The sequence below is a fragment of the Triticum dicoccoides genome, chromosome 5B, assembly GCF_002162155.2.
Source record: "Triticum dicoccoides isolate Atlit2015 ecotype Zavitan chromosome 5B, WEW_v2.0, whole genome shotgun sequence".
NCBI classification, from domain to species: Eukaryota; Viridiplantae; Streptophyta; class Magnoliopsida; order Poales; family Poaceae; genus Triticum; species Triticum dicoccoides.
The window spans coordinates 21,697,398-21,702,933 of NC_041389.1; the positions used below are offsets into that span (position 1 = coordinate 21,697,398).

General features: G+C 48.1%; 2 long non-coding RNA genes across 5 annotated transcripts in view; one reads left to right on the forward strand and one right to left on the reverse strand.

Annotated features, from left to right (window-relative positions):
- Positions 1–1,884: 1,884 nt before the first annotated feature.
- Positions 1,885–5,536, reverse strand: part of LOC119307113 — a 9,843-nt gene continuing 6,191 nt past the window's right edge. For 3 of the 4 annotated variants that reach the window (XR_005149154.1, XR_005149153.1, XR_005149152.1), the window contains one exon: positions 5,401–5,529. This is a non-coding gene — a long non-coding RNA (uncharacterized LOC119307113). Of the gene's footprint in view, positions 1,982–5,400; positions 5,530–5,536 lie in introns of those variants that run through there. The other variant, XR_005149155.1, reaches the window with a different exon arrangement.
- On the forward strand, positions 4,060–5,536 carry LOC119307114. Its single transcript, XR_005149156.1, has 3 exons — positions 4,060–4,661; positions 5,018–5,363; positions 5,454–5,536. It is a non-coding gene; the product is annotated as an uncharacterized LOC119307114 (long non-coding RNA).

The following is a 5,536-nucleotide window of genomic DNA, read 5'->3' on the forward strand; positions in this document are numbered from 1 at the left end:
GCAGGAGTAGGGGTATTATCTCTCCGGAGAGTCCCGAACCTGGGTAAACCACTGCGTGTTGTTTGCCCAATCCCGTCCCCGGATATTCCACTGCAGCCTTGCCCTCACCTTAAGCCATTCCGTGGTATCTGCCGTGACACAATCTCCCTGGCTACTCCCGCGAAAATACCACGACAGTCTGTGAATCATGGCAAATTCATATGATTTTTTCCCATGACAGCTATTTACTAAAAGAAAAGATTGTGACTATAAAGGATTGTAAATTTGTCAGGTCAATTAATGATAATTTGCCATGGCGAAACGGTATCTAAATTCATAGTGATTTCCCATGGTATATGAAACAAAATGATGCTAATTCATGAGAAATGTATGAAAAAGTTGGTATGAACTATACATAATTTGTCATGGCAAATTTACATATCTCTAAAAAAACATGGCAAAATTAGACAAGATAGTGGATTGACAAAGGCCAAAGGTGATCTGTCAAAGACTGAATAACAATTTGCCATGGTGAAAGAAGCAGCAGACTATCATGGTAGCTTTGTCAAACAAATCGCCAGGCTATATCTAAAATCATAGCAAAAAGTCATACCAATTCTGTTCATGGCAACTACTCCACAAATATGCCATGGCAACTACTCCACAAATATGCCATGGCAACTACTCCAAAATTTTGCCATGGAAACAACTCATAACAATTATGTCAATTGCAACTAATCATAGCGATTCTGCCATGACAACTACCTACAGAATTTTGCCATGGCAACTACTCCAGAAATGTTGCCATGGCAACTACTCATAGCAATTAACTGTTGCGCATTCTCCTGGGCTGGGACATTACATGGCACTTTCAGATAAATGAAACAAAAATGCCATGTCAAACACATGATTCCAAAACCATATCAGATGTAAAACAAAAAATGTAGGATTTGGACAGAGTCCTGCACATAGAAAAGGAGTGTATGCCATGGGGATCTGGGTAGAGTCAAGAGGCAGCAAAAATGAGGAGCGGCTCCACTGAACTGATTCAGCAAGTATAGTTGAGGAACCGAACGAACTAAAAAAAGCACCAGATCGACAGACGAACTCAGTGGCAACAGCGGGGAGGAGGGGCTGCTTCGACTGCAGGAACGACGCGTCCCTATCCTCTCCCCCGCCACACAGTTTCAGCGAGAAGGGCTGTGGCGGTGGCAGAAGCAAAGCCTGGCCCCGATGCCCTTCCATCGCGGAAGGAGCCGGCGCGCTGGCCCTCCTATACGTACCACCTATCAGGAGCATAGATGAGAGTACCAAGGTGGTCTAGGATCGCTAGCCCCATCCCCCATGCTCATTCAGTTCCGAGAACAAGGCATCGATGTTCATGTTTAGGACACAAGATCGCCGATGTAGTGTACTCAATCGTCCTGGTGAGATGGTGTCGGTGACGACGTTGTGGTGGTCGGCACTGAGCCTCCATCATCTTCATTGTTGTGTATCGTATCTCAATAGTTTTTCGTGATGACGTGTTTTTTTATAGATCCTGATATTGACTAGTAGAAGGCCCGTGCGTTGCCACGGGCATTTCCGTATTTTTGTTGGTTGCATATATAAATATAATGCATGTCAAATTTATGCGTGTATAGAAAAGATGACCAATACAATCAGAAAATAAATAAAATTTACTTCACTTGCAATGTATAAGTTGACAAAAATTACAATATGGCGATTTATACATAGGGAGCAATGATTCAACAAATTATCTGTTACAAACTAAAATCTACTTGATGCATTTAAGATATCCCCGTATGACGTTAGGAATGGTTGTCTTTAGCTTCATTTGCATGGTTCTAGCACGTAAGGTTATGATAATTCAATATATGATTATGATAATTTACACACAATTGTAGATCCATAAAGTGTATAGGAGGGTCTAGAACCAAGAAGACCTCATCGCATCCAAGCATGCATATGGCCATGTTGAAACAAATCCAAAGAGTGCTCCCTGTTAAGTAGGGTTTAGGGTTAGGCCTACCAATTGTAGGGTTTAGGGTTAGGCCTACCTATTGTAGGGTTTAGGGTTTAGTATATCATCAAAAGAAATCAAAAAATTGCTTTAGTATATCATCCACACGATTAACATGCCTACATGTAGGAGTGTACTAATAAAGATTTTTTTATCAATTTTGCTTTCTCAAGAGTTCATGTAACATAATAAGTTTGTGTTGATGAATATATAAACTTAATTTTTGAGTTTGGCAAGTGTTTACCCATCAGTTTGCATTTGATTTATGAATCTATTTTACACGGACCAGTATGTAACATTGAGATCACTTGTTGGTGATTATTCTCAAGAAATTACTTGGGGCATGTGATATTTTCATTAAATAAAAAAGTATGTGGCAACTCTCACAGCAAACAACCACTTTTCCCTTACACATACACACAATAAAAACAACTATACCTTTATTCCAAAAAACCAAAAGCACATTTCTCGACATTCATTTTGTTCCTTAGCAATTTCCCCCGACCCACGCGTTGCCTAGCTCTGGCGGCTCAAGGGAAACCTAACCGTGCCGTCGTCCCTTCCCCTCGCTGGCTCCTCCCTTGACCGCTACCGCCAGACCATGTCGCAGTGGCGGCGAACCCCATTCCCACAGGGGATGGGGATCGCCGGTCGTCCTTGCGCGGCGGAGCATGTCTGTCGGGGCAGCAGGCCTGGGCTAGTGATGGGGGCACTCTACGGCGTGGCGGCGGTGCATTGCACGCCTGCTTGCAGTGGTTACGATGCGGTGGCAGGGATTCATCTCGCGCATTGGTGCTGTTCACGGCAGGGGAGGCGTCGTCCCTTCCCAATATGTGTGGCGTGAGCTTTGGTTGCGCATTTGCCCGTCCCTGCGACGCGATTCCGGTGGCTGGGGGCTTGGGTTGAAGCTCTGCTAGGTTTGCGTCAGTGGTGATCGCTGCTTCTGTTGGCGGCTCGCCCGCTTGGTGCGATTGTGTGGCAGCCCACCCTCCTGGCTCTCTGGTATTGTGCGTCGCGTCGCCTTCAGTTTTCTTCGGTGTCTTGGCTCGGGAGACTGCCAAAACGGTCCGTCCTCGGGCGGATCTAGCTCGCTAGTTCTTTCCGACTGGCGGCGAGGATTGTGGTAGCTCCTACATGGTCAGGGTGTGGTGGCTCCATTGAGGTGTGTGGTCCATCGGAGCTGCTGTGCGTGGGGGTGTGGGTTTGGGTGGTGCTCCGGGCGAAAGCTTGTCGGGCTCTTGCTGGCTGACGGCATCGGCGTCTGTGGACGTTGTTTCATGTCGTTGGAGACGCCACTGTGGATTCCACCCTTTTCGCACCCTTGGATCCAATTCATTGGGCAAAAGCCTATGGCCTGGTCAGGTCGGACGACGATGTCGGCATCACCGCTTCCCTCTTTGGGTCGTCGCCTGGAAGAACTTTGGATCCCGTTTGTGCGCTCCATGGGCTGGACGTTCGCCATTACGGTCGGCAGGTGCCCGTTCAACAATGTTTTTGATCTGCGAGGCTTCTTTTCTGTGGCAATGATGGTGGCTTCGGCCAGAGATGGCTTGCTGATGGTCTTGGTAGTTGGTCTCTTCCGGCGTGTTCGAGGGGTCGCCGTGCCTTGCTTTGTCTTCCTAAAGTCGGAGCTGCTGAGGAGGGGCCATTGCGGTGAAGATGACACGAGACAGGTGGTCGGCTCTGTGGCTGGCTCGACGCAAACCCAACGCTTTTCTCCCCCAATGCTCGTCGACAAAGTCGGAGCTGATTGGTCGCCGGCACGTGTGGGTGACTGTTTGGCATCAACCGCCGCAAACCTTGACGCTTGTTTGCGGTGAGGGCTTCTTTGGTGGTCGTCGATGGTGGAGTTGGAGTCACCCTCAGGGAGGGGTGATGACGGTGATGTTGAGCTGCAACCTCGACAACGCTTTTCTCCTCGGTGACGTGTGTATGTTCTTGTGCGAGTTGCCGGGTCGCCTCGTGTGGCTTGTTTTTGTGGGCGTGATATGTGACGGTTTAAATCCTTTTTTGTTAATTAAGCAGGTAATTCTCTTTGACCTTTTTAATGAATCGGACGTAAGGACCGCGTTAAAAAAACATGCTCCTTTTCTTCTTATTATCTTGGAAAAAAATATCACTCTCTCACCGCACGGTCACGACACAAGCCTTCACTCTCTCCCTGCAAGGCGGCGGTGCTGCCATCTCTCCTTATCTCCCCGCCACGGCGTGGCCGCCGCCATATCTCCCCTCATGGCTACTCCCAGCTGCCTCCCCTCCATGGCGTGTCAATCAACCCACACCCTTCTCTCACCGCCGCCTCCCATCCCCCATGGCGTCGCTCATCCCGTCCACTCCCCGCCACGGCGTTGCCAACACATCTGGCACGGCGAGCAGCGAGATCCGACCGGGAGGTGGAGAAGGCCTCGTTGTTATCCGTTCGCAGAAGTCCACGTAGCTGGCCTGTCCGGATTTGGGCAAGATGACCTCAGGCACGAGGTGTGGCTCGACGAGTTGGAGGGATGGCCCCCTGGTCGTCAGGCCCGGTCTTCTACTTCAGCCGAGACGCGCCGTCCATCTCCATAGCGGGGACATCCCAGGCAGCGGCGGAGTAGCCTCCAAGGAAAGCCGGACCAAGCGCGAGCACGACAAGTAACTCGAGGCGCTGCACCGGTGACCAGTGAGTGTCCCCTCCCAATCCCATCCCCCCCTCTGTAACTATAAGGGTTTCGTTCTGATTCATGTTGGTGAACGGGAAGTACATTTGCTCTTGCGCATTTGGTCAGATAAATGTGAAGATTTTTCTGGTTTACATGCATTATCTGCTACCAGTTCGAGCATATACACAGTATGACATCCTAGCCCAAGAATCTAGTTCAAGTGAAGTTGTAATCTTAAAGAATTGTACTTGGTATTACAATAACTGAGTGTCTTACTCAATTCCTTGATCGAATTTGAAATTTTGGTGTGTCTCAGAATGATGCTCCTTCTGATGGACTGAATGATTTTATGAAATTTATTCTCATGTGTGTGCAGTGGGAGTCTTGTACACGAAGAAGTACTACAAATTGGCCAAGCACCAGTATTGGATGCGTCAAATCTCGGACTGATCAAACCCAACAGCCTCGTTCGGTTCAGGGGGATGGTTCAGGACATGCTCGGGGCGAGTTCTATGCCGGCTCTTTAGAGGTACTGAAATGATTTTATTGATAGGCTGTGGTGAAGCTACAGCTCATGCTTCTTATGCTCATTTGTAAAAAACATTGTTTGTGAAGGATGTGCTACCTGGAGGACAAAAAAGTTCACAGACTTCTCACCATTCTCGATGATGTACCCATGTGATTCGCATCTCTGGGAGCACCATCTCTGCCATTGCGTGCCTGTATGTTACTACATGCCTGAGCACTTGTTTTTTTCACTTTCTTACCATTAGTGTAGTTCACCTGGAACTTATGAAAATAACTTCTTTAAGGTGCATAGGCAGAATTCTTGGATACTGGAGTCTCCCCCTGGACCTGTCTTTCGCCAAATGGCAAACTGGTTGACACCTGAACA